The sequence below is a fragment of the Monodon monoceros genome, unplaced genomic scaffold, assembly GCF_005190385.1.
Source record: "Monodon monoceros isolate NGI ecotype Baffin Bay Population unplaced genomic scaffold, NGI_Narwhal_1 Super_Scaffold_20, whole genome shotgun sequence".
Lineage (NCBI taxonomy): Eukaryota > Metazoa > Chordata > Mammalia > Artiodactyla > Monodontidae > Monodon > Monodon monoceros.
Window position 1 is genome coordinate 44,653,339 of NW_021703777.1, and position 19,715 is coordinate 44,673,053.

At 38.9% G+C, this 19,715-nt stretch overlaps 1 protein-coding gene and 1 non-coding gene across 2 annotated transcripts in view; both read left to right on the top strand.

Annotated features, from left to right (window-relative positions):
• Window positions 1-16,936, top strand: part of CNOT6L (CCR4-NOT transcription complex subunit 6 like) — a 163,857-nt gene extending 146,921 nt beyond the window's left edge. Inside the window, exons 13-14 of the transcript XR_003795520.1 lie at window positions 15,409-15,451; window positions 16,896-16,936. The gene's annotated coding sequence lies outside the window, so the exon portion shown is untranslated. The remainder of the gene's footprint in view (window positions 1-15,408; window positions 15,452-16,895) is intronic.
• A 2,468-nt stretch (window positions 16,937-19,404) lies between these two features.
• On the top strand, window positions 19,405-19,476 carry TRNAE-UUC. The gene has a single exon. It is a non-coding gene; the product is annotated as a tRNA-Glu (tRNA).
• The last annotated feature ends 239 nt before the right edge of the window (window positions 19,477-19,715 follow it).

A 19,715-nucleotide genomic window follows, 5' to 3' on the forward strand; every position in this document is an offset into this window, starting at 1 on the left:
CGATGCAGGGGACACGGGTTCGTGCCCCAGTCTGGGAAGACCCCACATGCCGCGGAGCGGCCGGGTCCGTGAGCCATGGCCGCTGAGCCTGCGCGTCCGGAGCCTGTGCTCCGCAACGGGAGAGACCACAACAGTGAGAGGCCCGCGTACCGCAAAAAAAAAAAAAAAAAATGGTTAAAATTATAGAGATTCTGCTTTTTAGTTGGAAAGTAGTATTAGTCAATCTGCAGCTTTAATTTATTAGCTAAATTGAGAAAAACTGAACAGAAAATTGTGGTTAGCAAATTAAACAAATACTTTATTCTGTATGTCTACAAGCTTCTTTCCAAATTTGCTCACTTTGCAATGGAGAGCAGATTGGGTTATTAAGAGTTACTACACAGAGTTGAATTTCATGGTATTTTTATTACACTGAGAAATATTTTTTCCAAGAAAATCCAATTATTAATGTCATGAATAACAGTAGGTTTCAGCCAGCAGCAGAATGGGCAATACAATGGGCCAGGGTGATGCTATTATCGGTTTAAGTCCTGTGTGACCCAGGGATCCATCACTTTTTCTTGGGGGTGAGTAATACTATTTGGGACTTTTAATTACTAAGGCACTAACAGAATGATCTGTTAACTAAGGCACTAACTACAGTGATCATATTTATAAGGTAGTTCTATGGCATGAACTCAAGGACATTATTACAAAGGTTCATAACAAGTCATTTATATTCATTTTATTTAATAATCTACTAGGGATTATTAAATAAATATTTTATTTATTTAATAAATATTAATAAATAATTTTTATTAAATTATTCTTAATAATTTACACTGGAACAAACAAGCAGCATTTCTCTTTTTTAAATTTTTAAAAAAAATTACACTGGAACAAACAAGCAGCTGGAACAAACAAGCAGCATTTACACTGGAACAAACAAGCAGCATTTCTCTTTTTTAATTTTTAATAAACTTCATTTTAGAACAATATGGGTATAGAGAGTTCCCATATACCCCACACTCAGTTTCCCTATTGTTAATATCTTGTATTAGTATGGTACATTTGCTATAATGAATGAATCAATATTGATGCATTATTACTAGCTTAAATCTGTAATTGACTCAGATTTCCTTAGTTTTTTACCTAATATCCTTTTTCTTTTCCAAGATGACATTCAGGACACCACATTACATATAGTTGTCATTCTACTTAGGCTTCTCTTGGCTGTGACAGTTTCTCAAACTCTCCTTGTTTTTGATGACCTTGACACTTCTGAGGAGTATTCATCAGATACTTTGCAGAATGTTCCCCATTTGGGATTTTTCTGATTTTTTTTTTTTAATCATGTCTAGACTGGAGCTATGTGTTTTGGGGAAGAAGGCCCCAGAGATAAAGGGCCATTCTCATTACATCATATCAAGGGTACATACTATCAACATGGCTTATCACTGTTGATGTTGACTGGACTACCTGCTTGGTGATAGTGTTTACCACGTTTCTTTACTGTAAAGACACTCCTTCTCCCCCTTTCCATATTGTTCTCTTTGGAAGGAAGTCAGATGAACTACTTTTGAGAGCAGCTCAAATTTCTCTGAAATGCCAGTTCTATTTTAATTTTATTCTGGCATTAGTTTCTGTACTGTGTCATACATAGGTATGCATGAAGGCACATGTGTAAATACACAAATTCCCTCCTTCTCTCTTATTTCTACATAAAGAAATCCAAAAAGGTCTACACAAAGAGGTCTCAAAATTCAAAATCCAGGCTGCCAACAACAAGACCTTTTCTCTATACCAGAAGTTTATCAGGGACTATAGATTGAAACCATAGATTTGAAAAGAAATTGTTTAAAATTCAGGTACATTCAAAGATGAAACTCAGAGATGAAACAATCTGCTAGCCCTTTATTTTTTAATTTTTACTAGCCCTTTTTTGGATAGACTTTTGATAAGATGATAGCAAAATATGGATCCAGTACTCCTTTTTGTAAAGGAATCAGGGACCTGCAAGAGCTCAGCTTGGATCTCTGTAAAGATTAGCAGTTCCTTTTTTATGGTAGCCCCAGGTATTTGACCTGTTGGCCTCTACTTCCATTTGGAAGCTGGGTTAAGCTCCCAGTCAGTCTCAGGGGGAGAGAAATATATCAATAATTTCCTCCCATCGTACATCCTCAAAGGAGGATAAAAAATAATAGTATTAACAATAAGAAATAGCAGTGGGCGGAGGAGCTTCAAGATGGCGGAGGAGTAAGACATGGAGATCACCTTCCTCCCCACAAATACATCACAAATACATCTACATGTGGAACAACTCCTACAGAACACCTACTGAACGCTGGCAGAAGACCTCAGACCTCCCAAAAGGCAGGAAACTCCCCATGTACCTGGGTAGGGCAAAAGAAAAAAGAATAAACAGAGACAAAAGAATAGGGGCGGGACCTGTACTAGTGGGAGGGAGCTGTGAAGGAGGAACGGTTTCCACACACTAGGAAGCCCTTTCGCTGGCGGAGACTGATGGTGGGGGAGGGGGGGAGCTTCGGTGCCACGGAGGAGAGCGCAGCAACAGGGGTGCGGAGGGCAAAGCGGAGAGATTCCCGCACAAAAGATCAGTGCCGACCGGCACTCACCAGCCCGAGAGGCTTGTCTGCTCACCCGCCAGGGCGGGCAGGGCTGCGAGCTGAGGTTCGGGCTTCGGTCGATCGCAGGGAGAGGACTGGCGGCGTGAACACAGCCTGAAGGGGGCTGGTGCGCTACGGCTGGCCGGGAGGGAGTCTGGGAAAAGGTCTGGAACTGCCGAAGAGGCAAGAGACTGTTTCTTGCCTCTTTGTTTCCTGGTGCGCGAGGAGAGGGGATTCAGAGTGTTGCTTAAAGGAGCTCAGAGACGGGCGCGAGCCGTGGCTATCAGCGCGGACCCCAGAGACGGGCATGAGACGCTAAGGCTGCTGCTGCAGCCACCAAGAAGCCTGTGTACGAGCACAGGTCACTATCCACATACACCCTCTCGGGAGCCTGTGCAGCCCGCCACTGCCAGGGTCCCGTGATCCAGGGACAACTCCCCCGGGAGAACGCACGGCGAGCCTCAGGCTGGTGCAACGTCATGTCAGCCTCTGCTGCTGCAGGCTCGCCCCGCATCCATTCCCCTCCCTCCCCCCAGCCTGAGTGAGCCAGAGCCCCCGAATCAGCTGCTCCTTTAACCCCGTCCTGTCTGAGCGAAGAACAGATGCCTTCAGGCGACCTACACGCAGAGGCGGGTCCAAATCCAAAGCTGAGCCCCGGGAGCTGTGCGAACAAAGAAGAGAAAGGGAAATCTCTCCCAGCAGCCTCAGGAGCAGCGGATTAAAGCTCCACAATCAACTTTATGTACCCTGCATCTCTGGAATACCTGAATAGACAACGTCCCAAATTGAGGAGGTGGACTTTGGGAGCAACGATATATATGTTTTTTTCCCCTTTATCTCTTCTTGTGAGTGTGTATGTGTATGCTTCTGTGTGTGATTTTGTCTGTAGAGCTTTGTTTTTACCATTTTTCCTAGGGTTCTGTCTGTCCGGCTTTTTTTCTTTCTTTTTTGTTTTTTTACTTAAAAATTTTTTTCTTAATAATTATTTTTTATTTTAATAACTTTGTTTTATTTTACTTTATTTTATTTTATCATCTTCTTTCTTTTTTTTCTCCCTTTTATTCTGAGCCGTGTGGAGGACAGGCTCTTGGTGCTCCAGCCAGGCATCAAGGCTGTGCCATTGAGGTGGGAGAGCCAACTTCCGGACACTGATCCACAAGAGACCTCCCAGCTCCACGTAATATCAAATGGCAAAAATCTCCCAGAGATCTCCATCTCAACGCCAAGACCCAGCTCCACTCAATGACCAGCAAACTACAGTGAGGACACACTATGCAAAATAACTAGCAAGACAGGAACACAACCCCATCCATTAGCACAGAGGCTACCTAAAATCATAATAAGGCCACAGAAACCCCAAAACACACCACCAGACATGGACCTGCCCACCAGAAAGACAAGATCCACCCTCATCCACCAGAACATAGGCACTAGTCCCCTCCATCAGGAAGCCTATACAACCCACTGAAGCAACCTTAGCCACTGGGGACAGACACCAAAAACAACGGAAACTACGAACGTGCAGCCTGCGAAAAGGAGACCCCAAACACAGTAAGTTGAGCAAAATGAGAAGACAGAGAAATACACAGCAGATGAAGAAGCAAGGCAAAAATCCACCAGACCTAACAAATGAAGAGGAAATAGGCAGTCTACCTGAAAAAGGATTTAGAATAATGATGGTAAAGATGATCCAAAATCTTGGAAATAGAATGGAGAAAATACAAGAAATGTTTAACAAGGACCTAGAAGAACTAAAGAGCAAAAAACAGAGATGAACAACACAATAAATGAAACTAAAAATTCTCTAGAAGAGATCAATAGCAGAATAACTGAGGCAGAAGAACGGATAAGTGACCTGGAAGATAAAATAATGGAAATAACTACTGCAGAGCAGAATAAAGAAAAAAGAATGAAAAGAATTGAGGACAGTCTCAGAGACCTCTGGGAGAACATTAAACACACTAACATTTGAAGTATAGTGGTCCCAGAAGAAGAAGAGAAAATAAAAGGCACTGAGAAAATATTTGAAGAGATTAGAGTTGAAAACTTCCCTAATATGGGAAAGGAAATAGTTAATCAAGTCCAGGAAGCACAGAGAGTCCCATACAGGGTAAATCCAAGGAGAAACAGGCAGAGACACATATTAATAAAACTCTCAGAAATTAAATACAAAGAACAAATATTAAAAGCAGCAAGGGAAAAACAACAAATAACACATAAGGGAATCTCCATAAGGTTAACAGCTGATCTTTCAGCAGAAACTCTGCAAGCCAGAAGGGAGTGGCAGGACATATTTAAAGTGATGAAAGAGAAAAACCTGCAACCAAGATTACTCTACCCAGCAAGGATCTCATTCAGATTTTATGGAGAAATTAAAAGCATTACAGACAAGCAAGAGCTAAGAGAATTCAGCACCACCAAACCAGCTTTACAACAAATGCTAAAGGAACTTCTCTAGGCAGGAAACACAAGAGAAGGAAAAGACCTACAAAATAAACGCAAAACAATTAAGAAAATGGTAATAGGAGCATACATATCGATAATTACCTTAAATGTAAATGGATTAAATGCTCCAACCAAAAGACATAGACTAGCGGAATGGATACAAAAACAAGACCTGTATATATGCTGTCTACAAGAGACCCACTTCAGACCTAGGGACACATACACACTGAAAGTGAGGGGATGGAAAAAGATATTCCATGCAAATGGAAATCAAAAGAAAACTGGAGTAGCAATTCTCATATCAGACAAAATGGACTTTAAAACAAAGACTATTAGAAGAGACAAAGAAGAACACTACATAATGATCAAGGGATTGATCCAAGAAGAAGATATAAAAATTGTAACTATTTATGCACCCAACATAGGAGCACCTCAATACATAAGGCAACTGTAACAGCTCTAAAAGTGGAAATCGACAGTATCACAATCACAGTAGGGGACATTAACACCCCACTTTCACCAATGGACAGATCATCCAAAATGAAAATAAATAAGGAAACACAAGCTTTAAATGACACATTAAACAAGATGGACTTAATTGATATTTATAGGACATTCCACCCTAAAAACAGAATACACATTCCTCTCAAATGCATATGGAACATTCTCCAGGATAGATCATATCTTGGGTCACAAATCAAGCCTTGGTAAATTTAAGAAAATTGAAATTGTATCAAGTATCTTTTCCAACCACAATACTATGAGACTAGATATTAATTACAGGAAAAAAAATCTGTAAAAAATACAAACACATGGAGGCTAAACAACACACTACTTAATCACCAAGAGATCACTGAAGAAATCAAAGAGGAAAGCAAAAAATACCTAGAAACAAATGACAATGAAAACACAATGACCCGAAACCTATGGGATGCAGCAAAAGCAGCTCTAAGAGGGAAGTTTATAGCTATACAAGCCTACCTTAAGAAACAATAAATACCTTAAATAAACAACCTAACCTTACACCTAAAGCAATTAGAGAAAGAAGAACAAAAAAACTCCAAAGTTAGCAGAAGGAAAGAAATCATAAAGATCAGATCAGAAATAAATGAAAAAGAAATGAAGGAAATGATAGCAAAGATCAATAAAACTAAAAGCTGGTTCTTTGAGAAGATAAACAAAATTGATAAACCATTAGCCAGACTCATCAAGAAAAAAAGGGGGAAGACTGAAATCAATAGAAGCAGAAATGAATAGGGAGAAGTAACAACTGACACTGCAGAAATACCAAGGATCATGAGAGATTACTACAGGCAACTATATTCCAATAAAATGGACAACCTGGAAGAAATGGACAAATTCTTAGAAAAGCACAACCTTCTGAGACTGAACCAGGAAGAAACAGAAAATATGAACAGACCAATTCCAAGCACAGAAATTGAAACTGTGATTAAAAATCTTCCAATAAATAAAAGCCCACAAGCAGATGGCTTCACAGGCAAATTCTATCAAACTTTTAAAGAAGAGCTAACACCTATCCTTCTCAAACTCTTCCAAATTATAGCAGAAAGAGGAACACTCCCCAACTCATTTTATGAGGCCACCATGATTCTGATACCAAAACCAGACAAAGATGTCATGAAAATAGAAAACTACAGGCCAATATCACTGGTGAACATAGATGCAAAAATCCTCAACAAAATAATAGCAAACAGAATCCAGTAGCACATTAAAAGGATCATACACTATGATCAAGTGGGGTTTATTCCAGGAATGCAACGATTCTTCAGTATACGCAAATCAATCAACGTGATACACCATATTAACAAATTGAAGGAGAAAAATCATATGATCATCTCAATAGATGCAGAGAAAGCTTTCGACAAAATTCAACACCCATTTATGATAGAAACCCTCCGTAAAGTAGGCATAGAGGGAACTTTCCTCAACATAATAAAGGCCATATATGACAAACCCACAGCCAACATCGTCCTCAATGGTGAAAAGCTGAAAACATTTCCACTAAGATCAGGAACAAGGCAAGGTTGCCCACTCTCACCACTCTTATTCAACATAGTTTTGGAAGTTTTAGCCACAGCAATCAGAGAAGAAAAAGAAATAAAAGGAACCGAAATTGGAAAAGAAGAAGTAAAGCTGTCACTGTTTGCAGATGACATGATACTATACATAGAGAATCCTAAAGATGCTACCAGAAAACTACTAGAGCTAATCAATGAATTTGGTAAAGTAGCAGAATACAAAATAAATGCACAGAAATCTCTTGCATTCCTATACACTAATGATGAAAAATCTGAAAGGGAAATTAAGGTAACACTCCCATTTACCATTGCAACAAAAAGAATAAAATATCTAGGAATAAAGCTACCTAAGGAGACAAAAGACCTGTATGCAGAAAACTATAAGACACTGATGAAAGAAATTAAGATGATACAAACAGATTGAGAGATATACCATGTTCTTGGATTGGAAGAATCAACATTGTGAAAATGACTCTACTACCCAAAGCAATCTACAGATTCATTGCAATCCCTATCAAACTACCAATGGCATTTTTCACAGAACTAGAACAAAAAAATTTCACAATTTGTATGGAAACACAAAAGACCCCGAATATGCAAAGCAATCTTGAGAAAGAAAAACGGAGCTGGAGGAATGAGGCTCCCTGACTTCAGACTATACTACAAAGCTACATTAATCAAGACAGTATGGTACTGGCACAAAAGCAGAAATATAGATGAATGGAACCGGATAGAAAGCCCAGAGATATACCTATGCACATATGGTCACCTTATCTTTGATAAAGGAGGCAAGAATATACAGGGGAGAAAAGACAACCTCTTCAATAAGTGGTGCTGGGAAAACTGGACAGCTACATGTAAAAGAATGAAATTAAACACTCCCTAATACCATACACAAAAATAAACTCAAAATGGATTACAGACCTAAATGTAAGGCCAGACACCATTCAAACTCTTAGAGGAAAACATAGGCAGAACACTCTGTGACATAAATCACAGCAAGATCCTTTTTGACCCACCTCCAAGAGAAATGGAAATAAAAACAAAACTAAACAAATGGGACCTAATGAAACTTCAAAGTTTTTGCACAGCAAAGGAAGCCATAAACAAGACAAAAAGACAACCCTCAGAATGGGAGAAAATATTTGCAAATGAAGCAACTGACAAAGGATTAATCTCCAAAGCATACAAGCAACTCATGCAGCTCAATATCAAAAAAACAAACAACCCAATCCATAAATGGGCAGAAGACCTAAATAGACCTTTCCCCAAAGAAGATATACAGATTGCCAACAAACACATGAAAGAATGCTCAATATCATTAATCATTAGAGAAATGCAAATCAAAACTACAATGAGATATCATCTCACACTGGTCAGAATGGCCATCATCAAAAATTCTACAAACAATAAATGCTGGTGAGTGTGTGGAGAAAAGGGAACCCTCTTGCACTGTTGGTGGGAATGTAAATTGATACAGCCACTATGGAGAACAGTATGGCGGTTCCTTAAAAAACTAAAAATAGAACTACCGTATGACCCAGCAATCCCACTACTGGGCATATACCCTGAGAAAACCATAATTCAAAAAGAGTCATGTAGCAAAATGTTCATTGTAGCTCTATTTACAATAGCCAGGACATGGAAGCAACCTAAGTGTCCATTGACAGATGAATGGATAAAGAAGATGTGGCACATATATACAATGGAATATTACTCAGCTATACAAAGGAATGAAATTGAGTTATTTGTAGTGAGGTGGATGGATCTAGAGACTGTCATACAGAGTGAAGTAAGTCAGAAAGAGAAAAACAAATACCATTTGCTGACACATATATATGGAATCTAAAATAAAAATAAAAATGGTGAGAAGAACCTAGGGACAAGGCGGGAATAAAGATGCAGATCTACTAGAGAATGGACTTGAGGATACGGGGAGGGGGAAGGGTAAGCTGTGACAAAGTGAGAGAGTGGCATGGACATATATACACTACCAGATGTAAAATAGATAGCTAGTGGGAAGCAGCAGCATAGCACAGGGAGATCAGCTTGGTGCTTTGTGACCACCTAGAGGGGTGGGATAGGGAGGGTGGGATGGCGGGAGATGCAAGAGGGAAGAGATATGGGGACATATGTATATGTATAACTGATTCACTTTGTTGTAAAGCAGAAATTGACACACCATTGTAATGCAATTATACTCTAATAAAGATTTTAAAAATAAATAAATCAAATTAAATTAAAAAAGAAATAGCAGTGAAAAATTGCCCCAAAACACTAATAGTTGTTGGCCTTCACTGAAATGGAGGTAGTTATGTCCTTTTGTAGCCACCTTTCCAAAATTCCAATTAGCAGACAATATTAGTCCATTTTTAAGAATCTACTCTGGATTAAGTTCTGATTCAAGCTCCGTATTACTTAGCTCAGTATAACTAGATGTAGTAGTAATGCACATGTACTGAGGGTCTCTTCAATTTTGTCTTTGGGAATGAGCCCTTCAGTTTTTGATATCTAATCACTTGGGTAAGGAAAGAAATTTGATTTGGACTTTCAGCCCTTAGCTTTGGGCTCTTTGAGTTGATTCCAAGTCATTTTCTTCATGCCTCCTGGAAGTCTCAGCAGAACTTGCTACTAAACATCCTTCCTTCTTTTTTGATATTTTGTTGATAAAAATGAACTAGTAGAGAGCAAATGGTTGATGATAATTGAGAAAAGGAATTCTATGTGACATTCTATAGGACAAATGGATTCAGGATTCATAAATTTTGTGGGGGATAGCCCTGAAGGAAAAAAATGAAGTGACTTATTCTTCTGATACAGGAAGAACTGAGAAGAGTATAGCATAGCACTGTCCAATAGAAATAATATCCAAAAAAATGATCATTTCAAAAGGTAATCAATATAAAACTGTTAATGAATTATTTTACATTCTTTTTTTCTTTCTAAGTCTTTGAAATTCAGTGTAAGTTGACCCTTGAACAACATGGGTTTGAACTGTGTGGGTCACTTATACGTGGATTTTTTTTCAGTAGTAAATACCATAGTGCTGCATGATCATGGTCGGTTGAATCTGCAGTTGCCAAACTGTGCATAGGGAGGAAACTTACATATGCAGAGGGCCCATTATAAGTTATATCCAGATTTTTGACTGTGTGGAGAACTGGCGCCCCTAGCCCCATGTTCTTCAAGGATTAACTGTATTTTACACTTACAGCACGTCTTAATTCAGAGGCTACATTTTCAATGGTTAAAGTGAAACAGTCCAACTAAAACAAATACATGTGTTTAGCAGAAAATATCTTACACTGCTTTAGTTTTTACATTTAAATGAATTAAAAGTAAATAAAAATTAAAAATTTAGCTCCTCAGTTAAGCTAGACATTTTTCAAGTACTCAGTAGCCACAAGTAGCTTGTGGCCACCATATTGGTACACATGCAGGTATAGATTAAGATACAGAGCACTTTTAAATCGGAGGATGAGGGTTCATAAAGGTGGTCTCTACCATCAATGCAAAACAGAGATCAAAAGTCGTGGTTGAGGGCCTATGTAAACTTAAAAACTTTTGCACACCAAAGAAAACCATCGACAAAACAAAAAGACAACCTATGGAATGGGAGAAAATATTTTCAAATGGTGTGACCAACAAGGGGTTAATATCCAACATATAAATACACACACACATATACACGCACACATACATACAATGGAATATTAGCCATAGAAAAGAATGAAATTTCACCATTTGCAACAACATGGATGGACCTACAGAATCTTATGCTTAGTGAAATAAGTCAGACAGAGAAAGAGAAATACTATATGGATATTACTTATATACGGAATCTAAAAAATAATACAAATGAATGTATAAGCAAAACAGACTCACAGAGAAAACAGACTAGTGGTTACCTAAGGGGAAAGGGAAGGAGGGAGGGACACATTCGTGGCATGGTATTAACAGATGCAAACTACTACGTAAAAAATAGATAAGCAATAAGGATATATTGTATAGCACAGAGAATTATAGCCATTATCTTGTAATAACTTTTAATGGAATATAATCCGCAAAAATCCCCAATCACAATGCTATACACCTGAAACTAATATGATATTGTATATCAACTATACTTCAATTAAAAACCATCCTGATTGAGAGTTAGAGAAAAGTCTGCTGGTTTATGGCAAGGCCTTGATGTAGCTAGAGGGTTAACCATGTGCTAGAATTTACTACTGTGGTTGTGAGATTACCCTGGCAACTCTGGGCAGTCCAGGAGCAGGAAAAATAGCACATAGCTGGATTTTCTAAAAGTTGGGAATTCTTAAGGTTTGGTAGGAGGTCAAGGGGCTAAGTGAATCTAGGAGGAAGGTATAGCAAAGTTGAGATCATAGACCAGGATGTGAGGAATTGACTGAAATGAGGCAGTTACCTCATCAATCAGGTAAATGGGAGAGTGTGAAGGGACAAGAGGGGTAAGGAGAGCACAGTGTAAGCTCAGGGTTGGGAAAACATTGAGAGTGCTGGACCAGAGAATATGGTTGGAGAGAGGATTTGCATCATCTGATACTACAACAGGATGTTAAAATGGGCTCTTCTGTTTCAGTCAAAACAGAAGGCGTCAAGTATCCCCTTTCACTATCTAAACTCCTCCAAGTGACCCTAGAACAGAGGTCAGCAAACTAAGGCTCATGGACCAAATCTGGCCACCACTTGTTTTTGTAATGAAAGTTTTGTTGGAACACAGCCATGCTCATTCATTTACCTTTTGTCTATGACTGCTTTCTTACTACAGTGGCTGAGTTGAGGAGTTGCAGCAGAGATTATAGAGACTACAAAGCCTGAAACCTTTACTGTCTGCTTCTTGACACAAAGTTTGCTGACCCCTGATTTAGCCACGCGCTACACCATCTATGAAGGACTTGCAAAGAGGGTGGTTCTAATCCGACTCTCCCACCAGTAGCCCATTAACAGCTTCTTAAGAGGAGGCTAAGAATTCACAATCGCTCAGACACAGTAAGGATTCCTTTGGAGAATTAGTGTGCTACATCTCCGTGGGGCAAAGCAAAGAGATGCTTTCCCCATCCTCATTCTCAAACTGAAGCCAAGAGACGGAGACTTCAGAAGAATCACTTGAGAGCTTAACATATGCTTCCTGAAATTGGGATGACACAGGGACTGGTTCCTGAGTCATTCCTGAAAAAAAAGTCTAGAAGAGAAAGCCTTGTTAGAGGGTGAATGGCATTAGAGTGAGGAGAGGACCACAGCAGCGATGACATGGACCTGATATAGCCACTGCTCTCCCCTTCTCTTCCTTATCCTCCTTCTTCACAGCTTTATTTTAGCAGAAAAGTCACCCTTTTAAAGTGTGTAACTCAGTGTATTTTAATATATTTACAGAGTCGTGGAACCATCATCATTTTCTAATTGTGGAATATTTTCATTTCCACTAAAAGAGACCCTGTACCCATTAAGAGTCACTCCCCATTCCTCCTACCCCACTGCCCTAGTCAATATCTAACCTACTTTCTGCCTCTATAGATATGCCTATTTGGGGCATTTAATATAAGTGAGATTACACCAGCGGTCCCCAACCTTTTTGGCACCAGGGACTGGTTTCATGGAAGACAATTTTTCCACGGACGGGGAGGTGAGGGGAGGGGGTAGTTCAGGTGGTAACGCGAGCGATGGGGAGCGATGGGGAGCGGCAGATGAAGCTTCACTTGCTCACGCTGCTCACCTCCTGCTGTGCGGCCCGGTTCCTAACAGGCTGAGGACCAGTAGTGGTCTACAGCCTGGGGGACCCCTGGATTACACAATATATTGCCTTTTTGAGGGGGTATGGCTTCTTTTACTTAGCATAATATTTTTAAGTTTCATCTATGTCATAGCATGAATCAGTGCTTCATGACCTTTTATGGCCAGATAATATTCCATTGTATGGCTATACCATTTTTAATCCATTCATCAGTTGAGGGACATTTGGGTTAGTTCTACTTTTTTGACATCATCAGTAATGTTGCTAGGAACATTTGTGTTACAGGTTTTTGTTTAAATGCCTGTTTTCAATTCTCTTGAGTATATACCCGGGGGTGAAATTGCTGAGTTATATGTAATTCTATGTTCATCTTTTTGGGGAGCTTCCAGACTGTTCTTCTGTACCATTATACATTCTACCAACAATGAGAAAGTAGTGTATGAGAGCTCCAACTTCTCTACATCTTTGCCAACACTCGTTATTTTCTACCTTTTTAAAATTATAGCCACCCTAGTGGCTTTATCCTTAGTATAAAGTGACATATGGTTGTTGTTTTGATTTTCATTACGCTAATATTATTGATGTTGAGCATCTTTTCACGTGTTTACTGGCCATTTATATATTTTATTTAAAGAAATTTATTCAAATCCCTTTGTCCATTTTAAAAAATAGATCATTTGTCTTGTTATTGTTGAGCTATGGGTAGCTGTTTCTGAGTTGTCTTAAAGAATCTCTGCCATACAGGCCTCCTAGGAAGAGTGGGAAGGTCAGACTAGCAAAGATCACAAGAAGTTAGGAGCAGAGCTACGCCATGTGTGACAATCCAGGAGGAGACATCAGCCTTGCTCAAAGAATGTAAGTGAGTCTCCTAAAAACTCATAAAACACTAAAAAGAAAAAGAGCCAGAATTGGGGCATGCAACACAGAGATTTCAGCGGCATCAGTGTCATATTTCTCCTTTTCCTTAAATCCTTCCCTTCTACCCCCTTCATTTTCCCAAGGGATCAGAATGAGTGGCTAATTAACCTGTGATGGAGATTAATAGGGAGAGTAACTTGACAGAGGGGAAGGGAAACACTTGAACGGACTGAGAGACTGAAGTTTTGATTTAGATTTAATTGAACTTTTTTACTAAGTCAAAGATGGAGCTATTTATTAATAGCTGGGAATAGAGTAATCAGAGAAAACATGGAATGTGCCTGAAATTTCATTCAGGAGGGCGAAGACTGAAATAGCGCAATGGAGTCAAAGACAGCTGTGTGAAAATAAACATTAAGCTAGTTTATAATGTCACCCCTACTGAGTCCAGCTTGTTTGATAGGCCAATTACAAGATCTTTGACCTAGTCAGCACCCAATATAAACCTCTAAGGCATGACTGTGTTTGCATGTGTGGTAGGGAGGTACCATGTTGGAGTGGATTGGGAAGTCAGAGTAGAGGAAAAGTCTGAAGCTGGGAGGCCAGGATGTTGGTTGGACAGTCAACTTTGATACTCTACTCCATCTCTGGTAGGAAAGGCAGTAGGAATGAAAACTGTGAGCTTGGCATCAACAAAGCTGAGGGTTGGCCCTGGAGGCTGAAATGACAGTGGTAGGAATGTTGGAAGAATCCTGTATGAGCAAAGTAAGTGGGATTATTGATAAAATGTTTGGTGCTATGGTCTGGAAACGCCAGTGAGGAGTATGTCAGCCACATCTCTTGGCTTGGGTTTAGATTGGGGTTGGAGAAAGTCTCTCACTAATTGAGAGACTTGAGAAGAAAGAGGAAGTATGTGGACAGTAAATGGAGTTTGGGAAGGAACAATGAAAGAAGCCAGCAAGGGTCAATAATGGGAAGAAGCAAGGGTAAGAGACAAGTTCCGGGCTGGGTAAGGCTGAGGGGATAGCAAGGGCAGGATCTGGAGAGGTTCCCATGGAGGGGCCAATGAGTCTATCGATGAAGGAGATGTGGGAGGGAGCAGGCAGACAAGGGAACTGGGAACAATGGAGCTGTTGAGAGAACCGTTTGGTCCTAAATTTCCATTGTAAATTTGATGTATTGGTGTCATCAACCTGGTCTTATGAATGATGACCCCATTAAGTTGAAACCCCAAATACCAATGCTAAGATGAACTTGGGGTTTCTTTGACCAGTGTTTTTTTTTAAATTGTGAAATTCTTCAATTTGAAAAGGGGACTTTCCAGTGGAAATAATAGACTATAAATTGTTTACTTGGCAAAGCATCGTTAGACTAAGCTAAGGACCTTCATATACAGTGATATGATAATAGAAGTTTACCTGCCAAGTGCTTTCAGAATGAGGTGGTAGGGAAATTTTTCCTGACTTGCAAAGCAAAGAAAATGCTCTGAAAGATACTGAATTTTATATTTAAAGGAGAACACAGCCATGGAAAAGTAGGAGCAAAAATATTGAACAATTAACAAATAGACTGGGAGGGAATCAAGCAAAAAGATGAGTCAGAATAGTTTGAAGTTGTTAGCCAAAGATTTATTCTTAATATTGGAACAAATAGAAAAAAATTTTCAGGGCTGCTTTGCTTAGATTTATTGTCCCCATTTTCTTTCCAGGGTGTATTTAGTGCTGAAAAGGAACAGAGAGAAAAAAGGAGTGGTGAGTGATAATTAAAGCACAAAAGTACTTAGATGATATGTTACCAAATACATAGGAAGTTTATAATAGTTTGCTTCTGCTGCATTTTAAGTTTTATTTTTTCCAGGCAAAGTGTACTTACTGAATCTTGATCTTGCATCTAGCACTGCACCAAGTGCTATGCATGATACAGTAAAGGAATAGGCATGATTCTTACCTTTATAGAGCTTACACGCTCTTAGGAAAATAAGACTAACCACATGAGGTGCCACAAAGAGAGAACAATACAAGTGGCTTTGAAATAAATTACTTAATTGGATATAATCATGCATATTGATGGAAATGACAGATAACACTTTCATGGTTAAAGCAATTGCTAGATTGTAATACCATGAAGAATGCATCTTGCAAGGTGCTATTTCATAACAGCTGCAAAAAAATTGCCCTTGACTACATCTGCTAAATCCACATTATAACTCAAGCAAAGGTAGGCAATCCATCAGAGTAGTTTGGTCCATGGAACAGTAGTATCTTAAGATGCCTTGAGAAAAATGATTCTATGGTCAAATTTGAGAAATAGGGCATACCATGTCTCCTTCTTGGAAAATGATAGTAATATTTGCATATTAATGGCTCTGAGAAATCCTGCAAGCAAAGAACTCATGTTAATACTGTATAACCCTACACATCCCAAACTTATTTGACTCTAGAACCCTCTTTATTTATAACTGCTGAACTCACTTTGGCAAGTGCTGTGTTAAAGTATACACACGAGATACTCAGGATCTGATGACTTGGAAAAGCAAAGTAAAACAAATTTGCACCTGGACAAGGGTTTTATTTATCAGTATTTTTAATAAAAGCCAAGGATCTAGCAGCCTAGCCTCTACATAGAGTCACAGGAAATGAAAACACAAATAAGACTCCAGGTGTCTTGAGGAATAATATAGACTTTCCTATGGGGGTTTATACAGCATACCTCATAGACGTCTTCCTAATGATTTCCTCTAATCATTCTTTCCATTCCCTAAATGTCTACATTCATCCAGCCATTAAATATCTCTCCTGTTCTATTCATATACATGTTCTTTCCACCATATTGCTGCTCAAGCCTGTCTTCTTCCTTCTTCACTCCCACTCTTTTTCGACCCACCTTCCAGCTAGTAGTGACTGCCAAGGCTTCAGTCCCCACCTGCTCGCTATACTGTTCCTCTGTGGGGAACAGTAGAACACAGAAGCTCCAGTCCTTTGTTTCCGTTGTTCTCCACGGGATGTAAGGAGAACCCCTTGACATTCCTCTTCTCCCATTTACTCTCAAAGCTTTTCTTTGGAAGTTTTATAACAGAGCATTTTTAGTGATGAATTCTACTACCGAAGTCAACACTCCTAATTGTGTTGAATGTCCCTGAAGATAACTTTATTTTTTTTAAGTAGTGCTAACAGGTCTCTTTGTGAATGGACTTAGGTCTGCTAACCAGCGAATCCCCAAGGAATGTCTACAAAATGTTGCCAGATTCATATCTATAAAACAGCTTCTATTCTGCATGTAAACTTAGAAAGGATTTCCCCATTCCACTTCAACAAAGATGGCAAACTAACCAGAAGAGTTACCCCCTCACTCAAACTTAGCCCTGTGGAAGCCACAGAAGTAGAAGAAAGTCAACAAAGCTGAAAAATTAAGGTAAAACTATAAAGGTAGTTGAGTCCTGGTGTAGAAGATAATGGTACACCAGAATGGAAGAGGATCTAGTGCCTTTGATGCAGAAAGGCCAGGGAAAAGCTTTATAATCCATGCCCTTTTTTTTTCTACCAACTTGGTCTTGAAAGGAAGAGCAAACCCAATGATAGGGTGATATCAGAACAGTATTCTAGTTTGATTGGAAGGAAAATGCGATAGCAAAGATACCACAGACCCTCAGCCTCTGGACATTTCCTCACCCTGACCTCACCTTCTATATCCTGAGACCATGTGGGGTAAAAGATGCTTACTAGAGACAGCCTATTAAACCTGACTTCATATAATGTATATACAAATTAAATGATTGAAATAGAAAAACAGTAATAGAGATGAATCCCAAAATGCATGCAATTTGAAAAATAAATGAATGAGCTGGGTGATGAAACCAAGAAATTCTTCCATAAAGCATCAGACAGAGATAAAGAGTTAGAAAATATGAGAGAAAAAATTAAGAAGATCATAGTAGTTATGTAAACATCTGTTTTATTGTAGAGCTAGAAAGAGAGTAAAATATATATATATACAAAGAAGAGAAAATATCTGAAGAGATAATGACCAAAATTTCCCCAGATTTAAAGAAAGTGAAAGACCTCAGATTGAAAGTGTTTTTTCCTAGAAGTCCTTAGGTACATTATATTGTGAATTTTTTTATTTTTCAGCCACACCACATGGCTTATGGGACCTTAGTTTCCCAACCAGGGATTGAACCCAGGCCACGGCAGTGAAAGCATGGAGTCCTAACCATTGGACTGCCAGGGAATTCCCGTGAAATTTAAAAAATCAAAGATAAAAAAAAAAATTCTCAAAACCTCAAGAGATAAAGGCCTCCTACTAAGAACCATGAATAAGAATTATACCAAACACATATTGGAGAGAAAAAAATATTTCAAATTAGTAAATGAAAAGAATGCTGAAGCCACAATTTTATAACCAGCTAATCTATCATTTAAGTTTAGAGTGAAATAAAGAATTCTCAAGTATACATGTACTTCCAAAGTTTACCCTCTTTATAACAGTTTTAGGGGGTTTACTGTTACCTATAGCAAGAAACATGTAAATTATTGAGTTAACCTGACAAAAATTTACAATACCTTTAAAAAGAGCAATTAAAAATCATTTAGGTGACAAAGAGGAATACTGGCATAAATGCAGAAGCATTCCATATTCTTGGATAGGGCAAGACAATATTATAAAGATTTTTAAAAATTGAAGTATAGTTGATATACAATGTTGTGTTAGTTTCAGGTGTATAGCAAAGTGATTCAAAATTATATTCTTTTTCAGATTCTATTCCATTATAGGTTACTACAAGATATTGAATATAGTTCCCTATGCTATACAGTAGGTCCTTGTTGTTTTTCTTTTTTATATATAGTAATGAGTATCTGTTAATCTCAAACTCCTAATTTATCTCTCCTCCCCCCCCAACCCTATTTCCCCTTTGGTAACCATAAGTTTGCTTTCTATGTCTCTGAGTCTGTTTCTGTTTTGTAAATAAGTTCATTTGTATCATATTTTTAGATTCTACATATCAGTGATATCATATGATATTTGTCTTTCTCTGTCTGACTTACTTCATTTAGTATGTATTATAAAGATGTAATTCTCTCTGAAGTGATTGATAAACCCAGTGCAATTCCAATTAAAAGTCTAGCAAGTTTATTTGAGAAACTTAACAAATTTATCCTAAAATTTGGAAAAATCAAGATCCATGAAAATTGCTAAGCCAACTCTGGAAAATATGACAGATAGTAGGAATACTTAAATCTGTATTCATAAAAACAGTGAAAGAGTCTAATGAAACAAAATAGAGAGGAAATGAGATTCCCTGGTGGCGCGGTGGTTGAGAGTCCGCCTGCCGATGCAGGGGACACGGGTTCGTGCCCCGGCCGGGAAGATCCCACATGCCGCGGAGCGGCTGGGCCCGTGAGCCATGGCCGCTGAGCCTGCGCGTCCGGAGCCTGTGCTCCACAACGGGAGAGGCCATGGCAGTGAGAGGCCTGCGTACCGCAAAAAAAAAAAAATAGGAAAGAATATAATGAAAGAATAAAGTCCAGAAATATTATATATGAGTATTTATGTGATAAATGTAACTTCACAATCAGTGAGGGAAATTACAGAATGTTTCCAAATGAATTTGGGGAAAGTAGCTCACTATGTAGAGAAAAAGTTGGATATCTGCCTTACACCACATAAAGGTGAACCCCAGAAGGATTAAAGACATAAATATGGGATTTCCCTGGTGGTCCAGTGGTTAGGGCTTGGCACTTTCACTGCCGTGGCCCAGGTTCAATCCCTGGTTGGGGAACTAAGATCCCACAAGCCACGCAGTGCTGCCAAAACAAACAAACAAATAAACGAAAGTGACATAAATGTGAAATAAAACCATAGAGCTAATAGTTGAAGGCACAGGAGAATATTTCTGTAATTTTTGGAATAGGAAAGACCTTTTAAAACAAGGGCCTAAAAGCATAAACTGTAGAGTAAAATGTTGATGGAACTGACCCTATCAACTGTTCCTGGAAAGACATCACAGACAAAGTTCAC